The sequence below is a fragment of the Homarus americanus genome, unplaced genomic scaffold, assembly GCF_018991925.1.
Source record: "Homarus americanus isolate GMGI-L3 unplaced genomic scaffold, GMGI_Hamer_2.0 scaffold9847, whole genome shotgun sequence".
NCBI lineage: Eukaryota > Metazoa > Arthropoda > Malacostraca > Decapoda > Nephropidae > Homarus > Homarus americanus.
Genome location: NW_024721178.1, coordinates 936621 through 955520, shown reverse-complemented (window position 1 = coordinate 955520; position 18900 = coordinate 936621). Strand labels below are relative to the sequence as shown.

The following is an 18900-nucleotide window of genomic DNA, read 5'->3' as shown; positions in this document are numbered from 1 at the left end:
AACAATGACAAATCAATAACAAAAGCAATAACAATAACAAAAGAAATAACAATAACATCAGTACTCTATTTTACCAACAAAAACGACAATAACAACAGCCTTTAATAACCGTGAGTAACAAGACACGACAACACGACAATTCCTATTATTTATGTACATTATTATCACTATTTTATTTTCTATTTTTTTTTAAGGTTAAGAATTTATAGATGATGCGAAAGAGACCTGGAGGACACAGGACAATGAGAAGGAGGATGAAGAAGAAGAAGAATAAGAGGAAAAAATGCAAAGACAAGGACACCACAAGACAATAGAATCGAGAAATGAAGAATAATGGAGACTTCAGTTGAGAGGAGAGACAAAGGGGTGAGATGAACAGAAGAGACGAAGAGATAAACGGGAGAGAAAAGAAAAGATGAGAGATAAAGGAGAAAAGGAAAGAGATGAGAAGTGACGGAGATAAGCAAGAGAGAAAAGAAAAGACGAGGAGAGACAAAGGAGAGGAGAGAGATAAGAGACAAAGAGTTAAGCAGGATAAAGAGAAAAGGATGAGAAGAGACAAAAGTTAAAGATACAGAAACAGACATAAATAGTAGAGGCGATGAGAGAGAGAGAGAGAGAGAGAGAGAGAGAGAGAGAGAGAGAGAGAGAGAGAGAGAGAGAGAGAGAGAGAGAGAGAGAGAGAGAGAGGAGAGAGAGAGAGAGAGAGAGAGAGAGAGAGAGAGGTAGAGAGGCGAGTGGGGAGAGAACCGAGAGAGACAAAGGAAACGCAAAAAGAGATAAGAGGGAGAAACAAAAGGGAGGTGAGAGATAAACTTGGGTGAACGGCATGAATGACGAAACAAGACTGATGCAAGGACGCTTATACAGGTGGTGGTGAGGAGAGAGGTGGTGAGAGGGGAGGGAGAGGTGGTGAGGAGGTGAGGAGGGAGGTGGTGAGGAGAGGGAGGGAGGGTGGTGGGAGAGGTGGTGGGGAGAAGGGAGAGGAGGAGAGGGAGAGGGAGGGAGGTGGTGAGGAGAGGGAGGTGAGGTGGTGAGGAGAGGAGGGAGGTGGTGAGGGGGAGGGAGAGGTGGTGGGGAAGGTGGTGGGGAGGTGGTGGGGAGAGGAAGGAGAGGTGGTGAGGGAGGTGGGTGGGAGGGAGAGGAGAGGTGGGTGAGGGAGGGAGGAGGTGGTGAGGGAGAGGTGGTGAGGAGGAGGTGGAGGGGAGAGGTGAGGGAGGTGGTGAGGAGAGGGGTGGGAGGAGGGGGGTGGTGGTGGGGAGAAGGGAGAGGTGGTGGAGGTGGTGGGGAGAGGGAGAGGTGGGAGGGAGGTGGTGAGGAGGAGGGAGAGGGAGGGAGAGGTGGTGGGGAGAGGGAGGTGGGTGGGAGGAGGTGGGTAGGGAGAGGTGGTGGAGGGAGGGAGGGTGGTAGGGGGGGAGAGGTGGGAGAGGGAAGGAGAGGTGGTGGGGAGAGGGGAGGGAGAGGGTGGGGGAGGGAGGGAGGTGGTAGGGGAGGAGGGGAGAGGTAGGGAGAGGGAGGGAGAGGTGGGTGGGGGAGGTGGAGGGAGGTGGTGGGGAGAGGGGGAGAGGTGGTGGGGAGAGGGAGGGAGAGGTGGTGGGGAGAGGTGGTAAAGGAGGAGGAGGGAGGGGTGAGGGTAGGAGAGAGAGGTGGTGGGGAGAGGAAGAGGAGAGGCAGGGAGAGAGGGGAGGGGAGGGGTGGTAGGGAGAGGTGGTGGGTAGGGAGAAGGGTGGGAGAGGAGAGGTGGTAGGTGGAGAGGGGAGAGGTGGTGGTGGGGAGGAAGGGAGGTGGGGGAGAGGAGGAGAGGTGGGGAGGAGAGGGTGGGAGAGGTAGGGAGGAGAGGAGAGGTGGTGGGAGGGAGAGGTGGGAGAGGTGGAGGAGGGGGGAGAGGTGGTGGGGAGAGGGAGGGAGAGGTAGGGAGAGGAGGAGAGGTGGTGGAGAGAGGTGGTGGGGAGGGAGGGGAGGATAGTGATGATGGGGAGGAGAGGTGGTGGAGGTGGTGGGAGAGGAGGGAGGAATAGTGATGGGGTGAGGGAGAGGTGGTGGGGGAGGGAGGGAGAGATAAGATGAAAAATACGAAGGGCAGAATAATGAGGAGGGAGGAAGACACAAAGAGGAAAGAGGAGAGTTGGGGAGGGGATGGAAGGAAAGAAGGATGAAAGGGATAGAGAAGGACGGAAGGAGGTTTAAGGATGGAAGGAGGTGTAAGGATGGAAGGACGAAAAGGAAGGGAATGGAAGGACGAAAAGGGCTGAAGTGTGAAGGAAAGAAGACAGGGGGAAAGCGGAAGGAAGGAGGGGGATGAGAGAAAAGGAGAAGGAAGGGAGAGAAGAAGGAGGATGGAAGAGAAGGAAAAGAGGAGGATGGGAGAGGAGGGGAAAGGGAGAAGAGGGGGATGGAAGAGAAAGAGAGAAGAGGACGACAAAACAATAAAAATGAAATAATACAAAAGGCAGAGAAATCATTTATCCTCCTGTCTCTCTCTCCCTCCCTCACCCATCTCTTTCTCCCTCTTCTTTTCCTCCTGTTTCTTTCTCTCTCTCCTTTCCACTATCTATTATCAGATTCCGTATTCTCTTCCTCGTGTCTCTATCCCTCCTCTTCTTTTCCTCCCTTCCTCTCTTCTTTTCACCCTCTCTCCCTCTCTTATTCCCCTCCTTCTCCATTATAATCTTCTCATCCTTTTCCTCCCAGGTACCTCTCTCTCTTTCCCATCCTCTCTTCTTCTCCATCCCCTCTTCCTTTCCCATTCCCTCTCCCCTTTTCCTACTTTCTCTCCCCCACACCAACAATCTATGCCCCCTCCCCCCTCCCCTCCCCCCATTGTATACAGGAGTAGGGGGTAGAGTAGGGGGTTGGGAAGAAGAGGATAGTGTGCTGATGGTTGTACATAAACATGAATACATACATACATACATACATACATGCATACATACATACATACATACATACATACATACACAGTGCATGCTTCATCCCACATATGAGAGAGGGTTTTATAAAATTGACACTGCATACAGTGCATGCTTCATCCCACATATGAGAGAGGGTTTTATAAAATTGACACTGACAGATAGACATTCATACAGACAGACAGATCAATAGACAAACCTACAGATAGACAAAGAGACAGACAGACAGATAAGTAAACGGAGATAATTATAAAGATAGACAGGCAAACATTTGAACAGGGGCAACCCAAATGTTGCCTTTTCATTTCAACAAAAAATATCGAAAAGGAGAATTGAGTCGGTGTAACCTCTGACATTATGGGCCTGACCTCTATACAGCGTCAATACTAGCCAATAGACGCCTCACCTGCCTACACCTGAAGGCTCTCTCTCTCACCTGTAAACGTTCTCTCTCTCTCTCTTACTGTACGTCAACTTTAAGTAACAATCTACATTTAAAGATAGTCTATCTGTCTGTTTCTAATAGATACCATCACCCTTAATTAACGAACTGACTTCAAATCACCACCCACACACACACACACACACACACCACACACCCACACACACACACGCACGCACGGGTCCTAAAAGCTCTCTCTCATCCATTGACAGAGGCTCTAACCATTAATAAAAAATCATACACTCGAGAAGTTCTCAAAGGATCACCTGAAGATTCACCTTCCCTCCCAGTTTATATCACCGAATACTTAACAACCCTAACGCTACTGAGGGGGTGGGGGAAAAGTTAAGGTGGGTATGGTATTGTTATGTTTGGCTAGAATAGGTTAGGTTAGGGTTGGGTTGGGTTGCTGGATTGGGTTGGGTTGGCTGGGTTGTTGGGTTGCTGGGTTGGGTTGGGTTGGGTTGGATTGGGGGTTGGGTTATGGTGAGATGCTTTCTTACAACTTCAGTCACGAATAAACTTTAACCTAAGAGAATCTATCATTATGTTACAGCTCAATACAACCAGTTACATAGTATGTTCTTATTTTCCCATTTACGAGGAAATTTTAAGAGTACGACCCGTTTACAATCTGGGATCTGGTTTAAGAACGACATTTGTAACTTTATTACACAACAATGTTTATATATTAAAATAAGTGACGTAAGCTAAAAAAAATCGCCTGTTTGACTAATTTTCGCGGCAAGAAAAAAAAAATTGCTTAGACAAATGGCAAAGTCGTCTAATAGGTAAACACATTATCTCTCTCCGCCGTGTGTGTGTGTGTGTGTGTGTGTTTAGGGGGAGGGAGAGGCACGGTTCAAACAAAATAAAATAGAACCATAGGTGTGGTGTGGGCGTGACACATGTGTGAAGTGGGCGTGATATAGGCGTGGTGAGGGCGGGATGACTCACAACACCCCCCCCCCTCCAACAAGCTTGGCACCAGTCACTTGGCATCCGTGTCAGAGAAATTGTTTTTTAGCACTCACTTTGTTGCGTCTGTCATTGTGTGAGTCAGTCTGTCTAAAAATCTGTGAGTCAATTCTATCTGTTGAAGAGTGAGTCAGTCTGTCTCTTACTCTGAGTTAAGTCTGTGTTTTAATCTGCAAGTCAAGTCTTTTTATTTATCTTACATAAGAACATAAGAAAATAAGGAGTCTGCAATAGGCCGGTTGGCCTGTGCATGGCAGCTCCTGTCGAGAGTTACTACCACTCTCTATCACCCATGAATCTATCTAGCCTCCTTTTGAAACTTTCCAGAGTTCCCGCACTTACTACAAAGTTGCTAAGCTTGTTCTACTCGTCCACCACCCTATTTGTGAACCAGTTTCTTCCTATCTCCCTCCTAAACCTAAACTTATCCAACTTGAATCCGTTGCTCCGAGTCCTATCCTGCTTGGATATTATAAGAACTTTATCTATATCCCCTTATTGATTCCTTTCACCCACTTAAATACTTCTATCATATCTCCCCGCACTCTTCGTCTTTCTAGGGAATGCAAGTTAAGTTTCTTTAGCCTATCCTAATATGGAAGGTTTCTAAGTCCCGGAATCATTTTTGTCATTCTTCGCTGCACCGACTCTAGTGAATTTGTCCATTCTTTAATAGGGGCACCAGAACTGAACCGCATAATCGAGGTGTGGCCTGACTAGCGCAAGATATAGTTGCAATAAGACCTCTGCACTCTTGTTACTTGCACTTCTAGATATAAAACCCAATACTCTGTTTGCCTTATTTCGAACATTAACGCACTGTTTTCTAGGCCGTAGGTCCGGGCTTACAAGTACCCCTGGGTCTCTTTCACAAGTCGACTTCTCTAGGTTGATGTTGTTAAGGCTGTATACATTATAAGTATTTGTTCTTCCAATATTAAGTACGCTGCACTTGCTGGTGTTGAATTTCATTTGCCATTTTTCAGACCACCCCTGCAGTATATTTAGATCCTCCTGTAATGCATTTGCATCCTGCCCTGAATTAATTTGCCGCCCTATTTTGGTGTCATCCGCAAACTTGCTTATGTCACTGCTGATCCCAGTATCTAGATCGTTTATGTAGATTATGAACAAGAGTGGGCCTAGTACTGACCCCTGGGGAACCCCACTGGTTACACGGCCCCACTCAGATTTAACACCATCTACGCTGACCCTCTGTGTTCTATCGGTGAGCCATGGGTCGTCTTTCCCCACACTCCCCTCCTCTTCCCCCAAGACACAACGATCCAAGGCGGCCATTTTCCTTGGTCTCTAACGGGAGCACTTGCGGGCACGACCTTCTCCAAGCTGGGTCAGGTAGTCAACTTGTCTGTCAATCTGAGTCGAGTCTATCTGTTAATATATGTGAGTCAGTCAGTTACTCTGTTGATGTGTGTGTGTGTGTGTGTGTGTGTCACTGTCAATTTACTTTTTATGTTTACAAATCAATAGTAATTACGCTGACCTGCACGTACGCACACACAAACTACACACACTTACAACATACACACGCGCACAACACACAACCCACACACACACGCACATACACAACACACACACAAAAACCACACACACACACACACAACACACACAGACACACACGCACACACACACAACACACACACACAAAAACAAACCACATACACCACACACTGCCAAGGTCATTCAAAGACTCGTATATTAGAGGGAGGGTCAGGGGGATGATGGAGGGGGTGGATAAGAGGGAGGGGAAGACATGGGGGGGGGATAGGGTAAAGGGGAGGGATTTTGGCTGGTGTGGGCGAATGTGTGCTGGTTGTGGTGGGTGTTGGTGGATGACTTGGTTGTGGTTGATGCATTGATGGATGAAGTGTGTTGGAGATAAAGTGGTGCAGGATAGGGATGGATGGATGCTGTTGTTTGAGGTATGAGATTTTTGTTGTTGTTGTTGTTTTTGTTATTGGCAGTGTGTTGAAGTTCTTATTGTTGTTGGTTGTGATTGTTGAATGGTGGTGCTGTTGTGTAGTTGTTTTTGGTGGTATGACGTTGTTGTTGTGTTTTTGCTGTTGACGATGGTGTTAGTGGTGTTCTTGTCGTGGTTATTATTAATGTTGTTTTTCTTGTTTTTTGTCGTTGTTTTGTTGTTGTTCAGTGTTGGAAGTATTCATTAGGGTTTTCAAGACATAACTGGTCCACCACCACCACAATAATGGGGTTGTGATACGCCACCACCACCACATTAACGGGGTTACGTTTCTAGTGACGTTTAGTAGTAAAAAAAAAAGTTAAATGCGGCGCCACAATGATCAATCTTAGTCATGTCAAGTATTTTTTTTTCAGATCTAAAATTTTATTGAGTGGTATTTCTTCCCCCTGTCCCTTATTAAAAAAACCCACTAAACTAAATAAAAACCCGAGTTGTTTAAGCACCTTGAAGAATGTTGCTACTCCTGAAAATGTTTGGTTTAGTTATCTATTAATTTTGTGGTTTTATTATTTACTTATCTGATGTTACCATCCTGACATAATTCATAGTAAGTTGTGGAAACTCTCACATCACGGAAATAGATAAACAAAAATAAACAGGATAAAGAAACTATTCACTAATCATTTCTAAGCTGACATTACCTCAAAATTTTATATTAACTTTTCAAAATTAAGGCAATGGATAATTAAACATGATGTATATACATATAAAGTACAACCATATTTAAAACAAAAAATTATATAAATTCCAACATGGCCTCACACCATTGGACAACACGCATCAGCTGGTGGTTCAGGTGTCACCTACCAATTATCACTATTATTAATCATGTACATTCTTTTCTCTCTCGAACTTATTACTTCTATTGTTATATGTAATTTTGTAAACTGTTTTTATCTAATGAATTCAGCGAATGACCAGCCAATGATATTTGTTTTTGGCAATGAAAAAAAAACTGAATCGTTGGCAGTGCACACCAAGTAGCCATCATTGCCAGACACCAATGTGAAGTGTAGCCCCGATGAGAAAAAGAACTTTAAAGAAATTAATAAGAATAATACATAACCTTCGTGTTTGATATCATAAACAACATTCAAACAACATATAGCAACTGAGGAGCACACCGTGTGACTAAATACCATCACAGCTGGGATACAGTTGTTGTTATATTGAGGTTGAACGCCATGAACGTCACACAGACTCCGTGACCCTATTGATATCTCAACCCCGTTAACACAAACACTTCCGAATCCACGGGTTTTCTCTTTAAAGGGATGTGGATCTACCTGGCTCATTCTTACATGCCCTTGAGTTATCTTTCCTGGCAACTGATTTATGAGTTTAATAATTTGGCATAAAGTGTGGAGTATTGAGCGTGGGCAGCGTAACATGAGCTCTGGTTCACCGATCGTCCATGAAGCCACAGTAATGCTTAGAGGATTAAGAGGGAAAGGCTAAGTGGGAGACATACACGAGAGAGAGAGAGAGAGAGAGAGAGAGAGAGAGAGAGAGAGAGAGAGAGAGAGAGAGAGAGAGAGAGTGTTTTGTCATTGGTTAAAAGATCATTTATTACGTGACAGTATTTCTTAGGGGATTACAAAGAAAAGGAAACGAGAACACAGTCAAAGCATTTTTTAAAGTTATTATCTGACCTTCAGTTAACCTTAGACCTAAATTATCATGACTAATTCCTTATTATCAACAGGCAACCTACAAGAGAGGTACGGTACTGTATTATCAAAATGACTTTAACCATTTTCGAGGTACCTTCATCGTGTCAACTGGGGTCACCTGAAGATTAGACACCCTAACGCTATCTAGACTTGGTTTAGACTTCCTTAGGTTAGACTGGTTAATCTCCAGGCTAGATGTAAACAGGGAAACCAGATACCAGATGAACAACGATGCCATAGAGAAATCCGACTGCGAGAGAGATTTAGGAGTAATGATAAGTAGGAACCTCAAGCCAAGTAAACAATGTGTTTTTGCTCACAAGGCTAATAAAGTACTTGGGTTCATACAAAGGAGTGTTAGTTACAAGACTAGCGAGGTCATCCTAAAACTGTATCTTGGGCTTGTGAGACCACACCTGGATTACGCAGTTCAGTTCTGGTCACCGTATTACAGGATGGATATAGAATCATTGGAAAGAATTCAGAGGAGAATGACAAGACTAATCCCGGGCATTAGGAACCTTGAATACAGAGACAGGTTAAAGCATCTTAATTTGCACTCCCTCGAGAGACGTAGAGCGAGGGGCGACCTGATAGAGGTGTATAAGTGGAAGGCAGGGCTAAACAAAGGGGACATTACAAAGGTACTCAAACTATCCAACCAGGAGTGAACTCGTAACAATGGTTTTAAATTAGACAAATTTAGATTTAAGCGTGAAATAGGTAAACACTGGTTTGGAAACAGAGTAGTGGATGAATGGAACAAGTTACCAAATATCATCATTAACTCGAATACGCTGAATAGCTTCAAACATAGGTTGGATGCTTATATGAGCAATAGGGGTTGGGTTGTAAACGGGACTGTCCAGTATGGGCCAATAGGCCCGCTGCAGTTTCCTCCATTCTTATGTTCTTATAAGCTGGTGGGGAGGGGGTGAATCTTCAGGATGGTTAATCTTCAGGTGAAATAAGCTGGAGGGAAGGGAACGGGAGGGGGGAGGGGTAGAATCTTCAGGTGATCCGATATTGTTCTAACCATTTCCGAGTTATAATCTTGGTATACCTTGAGTATTAATCTAGACAAATGACATGAATCCTTAAAGAGAACTCTACCTTGGGTAAAGAAAGTATCATCAGAAGTATCAACCAAGTTACTGTTACACTGAAATCGGTCAGCCCGTTTATGGTCATTAAGCCAAAGATCGGACCACCTTGAGCAACGACCGTGAACCTTAATGCACAGTTTCTATTTTAACACCACCAGAAGATCCCCCCCCCCTCCTTTTCCCAGCTTATTTCACCTGAGGATTAACCACCCTAACCTAACCTTATTACCCTAACTTAACCCAAGTAGTGTTAGGGTGGTTAATCTTCAGGTGAAATAAGCTGGGAAAGAGGTGAATCTTCAGGTGATCCTTAGTTATTTTTTTCATGTACATGTTTTCATTAACATTCAACCATCAAAATTCGTTTCATAAAAATTTGGAGGATTCGTATACTTTATCGAGCAATTGATCTTGAACTGTTACCTTCACCTTTGACTTCTAAGCTACAAAATTAAATCTCTCTTGGGCTAAACTCAGTCCCCAATGCCACCCCTTTTTTTGAGATACTGTTCTTACTCACACCAGGTTATTACCCCTCAGCTGGGGCCTCTACCACTGACCTTCAAAATCAAAACGGTTCATTCTTGGCCAATACCCAACTCGTACACCACGTTATAACACAATTAAACTTTTTGTTTATAAGATGTACTATTTCACTTGTACAACTGACCTTGACTTGTGAGGTTAGGAGGGAGGTTTAACCCTAATACTGTACACTATATGTATTATATGCATAAACACACACACACACGCACGCACACAAAGTTCAATCCCGATTACCTAAGGTTCGTAATTTGAATTTTCTTCGTAAATAAAGAGGCAATAACCCAAGAATCTGACTCTCTTAAGCTACAACAAAAAATTACATATACTTTACAGGATCTTTGAGAAGCCTGACCTTAAGACTTTTATATAAAACATCATCATTATCTAAATACTAAAGTCCTCACACTATACAAATATTTCTTTTGAATACTCATAAGTATTTATTCACATGTACATTTTTAAAACGCCTTTCACGCTACTACCACAGGCTCACAGTATGTTCATCACTTCAGTACAGATCACCTTTATACTCTATAGGGACCCAAATCTGTATAAAGCATATATATTCATGACTTATTTTCTCCTCGATAAATAAAAAACTAAGCCAACACTGTTTAACAAGAAAAACAATAATACACAACAAAAAAAAAGGAATAAAATAAAACATGCTTGCCAACAACAATAAAAAGCGGGCAGAGTAAAAACGAGAGTGAAAGAAGACATGAACAATGGGACAATGGCTGTACAACCACCACCAACCCCTCCACTAACACAACCACCCTCACCCTACCACCACCACCCCAATAACCCTCACCATCACCCCCAACAATCTCTCTCCGTCACCACCCCAACGATCCCTCTCCACCAACACCACCTCAAAAACCCTCTCTACCACCCCCAAACAACCTCCATCACCCCTCAACCCCTGCCACTCAACCTAGCTGTTTTTTTTAGCAACCTCTACAATATTTATTCAGTGACCCTTTAATTGGCGAGTTATATTCACAGTCTTTATAGGTAAATATGAATGATTTACTAAACAAACCCAGCTTGAATATAGGTCACTTTATCAGTTAATCTACCCCCCTGAGGATACACACACACTCATGTCCAGTCCCTCAAGTACATCACCACAGTACAGGGCGTAAAAAAAAAAGTGGTTTGTCTTTTAGTTCATCGAGTCGGCCGTGGTCCTCAATTTCCTGTACATAAGAACGACAATGGGTCTGTATATTCATTTGTGTATTTGTTATTTATTTATTATTATTATTCACTAGTTTATAGTTATTATCTATTCATTATTTATTAGCATTCGTTTATCAATCAATGTTCAAGTACTATTTTCTCCCTTCGTTTATCATTTATTATTATTACCCTTTGTTATTTATTTATTACTATTCATTTATTATTTATCATCAATCGTTTATTATTGATCATTATTCATTTATTGTGTATCACTACTCATTCGTGTATTTATTATTAACTGGTGGTGTTTTATTTCTGAAGTGTTAAGTTCTTTTAAAGGAAAAGTAAATTACCAGCGTTCAGCAAGTTTAGTGTTCAAGAGGTCAACAAGCAGAACGGACACATTAGACAATAGTGTAACTCTAGTTGTAACACTGGCTTAAAATAAAGAGCCCCACTTAATTTATTTTTGCATTTTTAGAATCGTTCATATCAATTTATTTCCATTATCGGATTTTAGTTCCTTAAGTGTATAAATTGTATGCAGTAATTGTTTCCATATTTTACATTTATTCACTTTAATTACTGAGTACTTGTGGTCCCTCACTGTCGGATCCCCTGAAGATTATAAAAAAACACCCTAACGTAACTTAATCCCCAGGTAGGGTTAACGAAGCCATTGATCGTTTTATATACATATTGTAATGTATTTTGGATAACAATAACGTTAATCAATGAAATTTTTGAACATATCCACCAATTTCAACTATGAGACTGATTGATTGATTGTGGTAATTACATCACTGGCGACGCAACAGCTTAGGTCATATGTCGCCATGAGATTTTTTGCTACACACCTTCCCCAGACTAACGAAAAATTCCTCCACGTAGGTAATTTAGGTTTCAATGCCATGTATTGTACTTTAACCCTGAAAATCTGAAATATTACAACACACCTCAAAAGCCCTACAGTTGCATAAAAACCTAACTTAATGTCTAGTACGAATTCACGACTTGGTGGTGTTGAAGCAACTAATATTGAGCAACAAGTGACTAGTGTACTTAAGATCTGAGAAAAAATCCTGAGTTGTAGGTTAGCTCTTGACAGCATGACTCCCATAATGAATCTAACCACATTTGCTGTCAATGCTCCTCTATGACCTCACTAGGGAAAGCTGGTGGTGGGCATGGGGAAGGGGGAGGGGATGGGGGATAAATGACAACCAAACAAGTGGAAAATATAGAAAGCGGTGCTGAGTGAAGGTCAAATCAACCGTGTTCGAGTAAACGGGGTTTTGCGCTCGCCAGTCTGAACACCAATGACAACACCGCTGCGAGTTGCTCCCACAAACCTCCATAACTCGAATTCATTGTTAAATGTCGCCTATTAGTAAGTATGATGCTGTGCCGACATGCTTACGTTTGGGGCTGAATGCTTTAAAAAAAAGCTGCTTTACATTTGGGCACTTATAAGTTCTAAGTATCGAAGAAGTTTAATGTTGTTACAAACGGGTTGAATGCTCGCCTGCCTGTGGTACGGATGCCAAATACCGCAAGACATTTTTTTCAATGTCGAATTTCCTTCCAGATTGCATGGCGACAAGGACATTGGACTTTTAAACGATTCTCTTATTAAAGTTAAACGTACTGCAATATCCCCTTCATGGTTACTGTAAGAATTACATTTATTAACACATCACCTAATAAATTGAAATAAAATATTTTTGTATATTTCACTTTACCAGATTACAGAACGCACACTGCCATTGTTAAACCAATCTGATAATTTTCCTACCTTCAACATCTAATTTATGGTACAGTACCTCTTCAGACCTTATTGTATTGACAGCCTAATGGTTACCAAACTATATATATATATCACTGTTCATATGGAGTGTTGAAGAGGTATTGAGCTTTGCTACGACATGTGGTTCATACTCAAGAGTTCAACATTTTTCTTCCTCCCAGTGATTATCAATTTATTTTTAGATCAGCCCCCAGTTTATTTCACCTGATGATTAAATACCTTAATGCTATCTGAGGAGGTTAGGTTAGGTTAGCACTAGGGTGGTTAATCTAAAGGTGAAATAAGCTGAGGGCTAATCTTAAGGTGAATACAGGTTTTTTTCATATTTAAATACAGGTTCTTATTTCATCCAACCTTACTTTTTTATTTTTCCATTATCAGACAAAGGTTTTAAGTCATCAAGGTAGTAAGTATAGCATCTAGGCGTCTAAACTTTAAATCACACTACACAGGAAATTACCACAAACTATTCGGTGGTATATTCTGCAGTTATTCAGTACAATATCCTTGAATATGGTCTTACCTGTTATGCTGAAGGTGTTGGTAGTCTTCATACTTGCAGCAAGTCGACACTCACTCACGCCAGCAGGGGAATTCTCGACTATAGGCACTGAAAGAAAAGATATAATGAAACCTCTAAAAGAAACTGGTGATGATTTTACGGTATTAACAATAAGGATCACTTGAAGATTAATCCCCCAGGGTCATTCACTTGAAGATTAAACGCCCTAACGCTACCTGGTGGGAAAGGGGGGGGGGGTAGGTTAGGTAAGTTTAACATTAGGGTGGTTAATCTTCAGGTGGAATAAGATAGGGGAAGATCTTGAAGTAATCCAAAAATAATGTGAAGGCTTAGTGTCACATTATATATATCAACTAGATTTAACAGCATCGGTAGATAAAAAGATGCTGTCATTATTTTGTTTACTAGATTTAGAGAAGAGAAAGGTCAGGTAGCATAGCTGGATAATGATTAGGTTTAGAGACAAAACGTTTAAATCACCTGCAGATTAGCACCAGCTTATTTCACCCTAAGATTAATCACACTACCGCTTACCTAACATAAGCCATTCTAGCTTAATATAACCCAACCCCCAAGTAGCGTTAGGATGTTTTAATCATGTAAAACAAACTGGAGGCTAATCTTTCTTTTGCGCTAATGACTTGAGACAGGAGACCTATTCAACCAACGAAAAACTTATTAATAAACCTTTACATGTTAAACTTGAAGATACGTCATAAGCGTTACTATTTCCTAAATCACACCATGTAATAGTAGGTTAGGTTAGGTTAGGTTAGGTTAGGTTAGGTTAGGATGTATCATTTTATTTAGGATACCAAACAACAACATCCAACAATAAGTCTCTGAAATGCGTAAGAAAGTAAAATTTCACTAATGGAACAAAGTCTACGGACAAAACTTGGGAAGGGTGACTACCTTGAGAGCTGTGGTGTTGGTGAGTGCACGGGCCACTGGCACGTGAGGTCTGAGATGTCTGACGAGCGTGCCGGGAGCCAGCCAGCTGTACAACCAAAATAGCGACCACTACGACCACATACTACGAGTGTGCCAGTTGTTTACAGTTCTTACTGATAGAAAAGGGCACCGGAAATAAAAAAAAATAAAAAATAAAAAATAACACTCTAACCCAACAGGTGTGCCACGATGACGGAGTTTGCTTACTAAAAACTTCCGAGTGCTGATGGGAAATAAGGAAGCGCATTATGGGAAACACCCTTTTTTTCGCGCTTCCCATACAAACCAAAGAAACAAATACTTGTACACCTAACGCCTCCAGCGTAATTAAATACAACAATTTATGATAGAAATAGGATAATTCTGAATTGAAGTGATGCATTTTTTTTCTAAAATTCTCTTCAACTGAGTAGATTTTGTGGTCTAAAAACCCCAAAGGAGGGAGGGGAGAAACTGTATTAAGGAAGTGTGAATGGACAACTGTAGAAAGCGTTTTCATACGAAATTTACACACTGTACCTGAATTTCAGCAAAATATGCTCGGTCATATCGCCACTAGGAAGTTGGTAAGAGAGGAGCTGGAAATACACTGGATCAATCAATAGAGTGGGAAACGACATGATATTTCGCGATAATTTTACATATACTGTAAACATGTATCGCTTCTGCTGACAGCGATGAAAGTGTTTTTAGAATCTATACGCGTTACAAGTCTGCTGCTATAGAACATAAGAACAGAAGAAAATAAGGAGTCTGCAATAGGCCGGTTGGCCTGTGCATGCCAGCTCCTGTCGAGAGTTACTACCACTCTCTATCATCCATGAATCTATCCAGCCTCCTTTTAAAACTTTCCAGCGTTCCAGCACTTACTACAAAGTTGCTAAGCTTGTTCCACTCGTCCACCACCCTATGTGTGAACCAGTTTCTTCCTATCTCCCTCCTAAACCTAAACTTACCCAACTTAAATCCGTTGCTACGAGTCCTATCCTGCTCGGATATTATAAGAACTTTATCTATATCCCCTTTATTGATTCCTTTCACCCACTTAAATACTTCTATCATATCTCCCCGCACTCTTCGTCTTTCTAGGGAATGCAAGTTAAGTTTCTTTAACCTATCTTGATATGGAAGGTTTCTAAGTCCCGGAATCATTTTCGTCATTCTTCGCTGCACCGACTCCAGTGAATTGATATCCATTCTATAATAAGGGCACCAGAACTGACCCTGCAAGCCTGGCGAATGGATAAAACAGATGAATTAACAGATAATAGTCACACCAGACGAAGAGAAAAATTATTGTACGAACGTCTGAGAATACGCTCAGTATACTAGTTAGGGATAATGGGACCTGGCATGGTGCCAACTAGGTGTGTTGACCATACCACAGGTGGAGGGAGGGAGAGGTTGGTTGGGTACAAAGTGATGTAAGGCGGTGGGAGGAAAACTGAGAGGATGGATAAGAATTTTAGGGAGAAGGAGGGCGTAAGATATATGTTACGAAATTTAAGGGAGAGTGGGAGGAAAGGATGAAGGAAGTGTGGAATCGAACGGATTTAAGGAGGAGTGGGAGGAAAAAAGGAGAGGGAAGGAGAATGGAAGTGTGAGATCGGATGGATTTAAAGGAGGAGAGAAGGAGAGGTTGGGTATGAAGGAGATTAAGGGAGAACAGGAAGAAGAGGAAGGCGTAAAGGAACAAGGAGCAGAAGGTAAAAGTGGTGTTAGACAAGACGGTGATTTATGGTGGGCAGAGGGAAAGGGAAAGGAGGGTGAAGAGGAGTTAAAGGAGGTAATGAGAACAAGGCAGACATAAGGAGAAAAGGAACAGCTCTTTATGTAGTGATGGCACATCCTTGTACAGTCTTGCTAAAAGTTGACGTATCCGATGCTCAAGACAAAATTTTGAACTTTGAACTTCATTGATAATCTTAAAAGTTTATCGAATCGTAACACCCAGACAAAATGCACTTCTGTGTGTGGTGGTTTCAGTGACGTCCAAGATTAAAGTCAATTCGATGGAAACTGTGGGAATAGTTGTGTTAACCTTTTTCAAGATACTGTAGACGGACAGACGGATGAAAAAAGGGTATCACCTGAAGAATCTCCACCTCAGCTTATTTCACCTGAAGATTATAACCACCTTAACACTACTTGGGAGGTTAGGTTCGGTTAGGTTAGCGTTAGTGTGGTGAAAATAAAATGGGGTGGAGATTCGAGGGTATTAAAAAAACCTCTATTCTTCCTACACAAGTTAAAAATGTAATTACAAAATATTGATCTAAACACCTTATATAACAAGATATATTTCGGTTAACTAAAAGTATTTGTGTGTTTGTTCTATTAACGTTTCAGATTATTTAACAAGGAGACAGAGACCAACAGGTGACGTATTGTACATAACAGAGGAAGTCCTTGACACAACAATGGGATGCGTTCATGGTAGATTTTTTCTAACAGGGTTGTGTGTGTGTGTGCGTTTTATGGTAAGAGATGTGTGTATAATGTATATGCTATATATTTTAACTCTTACCAAAAGCAGTTACGAATTTGTATTATAATCATTAAACAATCTGCAAACTGAGATAAAACAAAATTATAATAAAACAGCCATCATGTCATATACAAAGTTATATACATTATACAGTCTATAACTCAATAAAAAATTAATATATTTACATTCAGTAACTAACTATACCTTTATCAAAATAAGTCAGGTGCACATTGCCACAATAGGATGTCTAAAAGCGACGCTAATAATCTGAAGAGCTGCTAAAATAATTCGTCTCAGAAAGTCAAATTCATCAACCAAGGCATTATCATTTACTCATTATGATCCAAGCACGTACAGTAAATGCCAAGATCCTCTGAATCGTCAAAATTAATCATTTCCAAAATTACCCAAATTTTCCAAATTGCATAAATAACTTTCAAAACCATTTTCAAAATTAGGTACATTGCGTACAACACTACCAAAATCATCTGAAGCTGACAAATGAATCTACTCAAGTATCAAAATTATGAGCAGACCTGCTAAATATATTCTAAGACCTAGTCAAGAATCAATTCAGGTATTGTCAAAAATCATATACTGTATCACACACACACACACACACACATATATATATATATATATATATATATATATATATATATATATATATATATATATATATATATATATATATATATATATATATATATATATATATATATATCTTAATTGCTGTGGTAAAAGTTAATACTGTACTGTAAAGCAAGGTTTGCACGTACAGTACAATGGTCGTGCGTGTCACTAATGACTGTATGCTTCAAAACAGACATAAGGAAAGAGAATCAACAAGCAGAACTTTCCTTTCTGTTGCAATACATAAATATTTCCCTTTCCTATTAATTCTTCTAACAATGTTTCCTTGCAACAGTAAAAAAAAATATAATAGCATTTTCTGTACCCCTCTGTTAATACAACAATAATAATAATCTGAAAATGTTGCTATGATTAAATAATTCAGTCCAAATGATTACAAGTTTAGGAAATTTTGTCACCATTCAAGAAGATAAACCTAAAAACTGAGGAGTTACATTCATACTCTACCGGATTAATACAGAGATGAATAGTTCTTAAAAAGAATAATAAGAATCAGATTCTGGAATATTGAATGAAGCTGAGATAGTAGAATGGGTTACAGGGTGATATTTGTCAGCATAAAATAGAATTGGAAGAAGTTTGAGAACGAGATATGTGACAGGCGAATTCTCTGGATCAAGGTTTCAACAAAGGTTTTAGTAGGCATCCTCCAATTATCTTTAAATCGACTTGTTTTGCTTTGATTGGTTCAGGCAGGAGGTCGGAGAGGACAGTGCCAGCTTTTACTGCTAAAACTTTGGACAAATTATAAAGACCGTAATTTGTCGGTCAAATTACTGAACACTGGAGACAGGAAATAAGTGTTTCAAATGTCGGTCACTTTATAACAAGGACAGGGCTTACTGATGACTGATCCATAAAAGAAAAAGTGGTGACCCAGTCGTGTGCATGGTAACAATGGTGCCAGAGACTCGCCATGCAAGTAGAGTATCCGTGGGCAGGATCATGCCACCTCAGATACCAGTTACCATTACTGTACTTGTTAAGTCTGGAGGTGCTCTAATTCGAGTATCATATAATAAAGTTCATAAAAATCCTCCGTGGAAATAATCTATTGTGTTAAGACAACAAAATAAGAGAGATCAACTTGTAATAGTGTTTAAATCCTTATTATTCTAACGAGACTTAGTAAGAATCTCTGCCAGTCTGGACAAGCGCCAGGTTAAATATGGTGTACCAGTGTCCAAGTGATTGTTCCTTGGGCTCACTTGCCCATGAAGAACCAGTAACAAATCGTGTGGTATCACGAAGGAAGTAGACTAATAATAAACACTTTTTGGATTGGATATAAGCCCCTGAGCAAAGCAGCGGGATGAGAATATTGTAGGAGTGCAAAGGGGAGGAGCTGGGCTGGTGATCAGAATGCCGTCCATTCATACCAGCGAGCGAGTGACTATTTCTGAATGCTGCGCGTGTTCCAGACTAGCTGTAGGGAACGTTCACGGTTTAGCACCATCCTTGGGATTTTTATTTAAATAGGCCAACCGGCCTATTGCAGACTCCTTATTTTCTTATGTTCTTATGTAAATTAAGAACAACTTCGTTAATAAGAGTAGATACACTAATTAATACCTGAAGTGTTGCCAATACGTTATACTGTTTCTCTAACTCAAAATTTCAGTATTGTTTG

At 40.9% G+C, this 18900-nt stretch overlaps 1 long non-coding RNA gene across 1 annotated transcript in view; it reads right to left on the bottom strand.

Annotated features, from left to right (window-relative positions):
• LOC121861636 overlaps nt 1-18900 on the bottom strand; it is a 66313-nt gene that overhangs the window by 41923 nt on the left and 5490 nt on the right. Inside the window, exon 3 of the long non-coding RNA XR_006088052.1 lies at nt 13175-13261. This is a non-coding gene — a long non-coding RNA (uncharacterized LOC121861636). The remainder of the gene's footprint in view (nt 1-13174; nt 13262-18900) is intronic.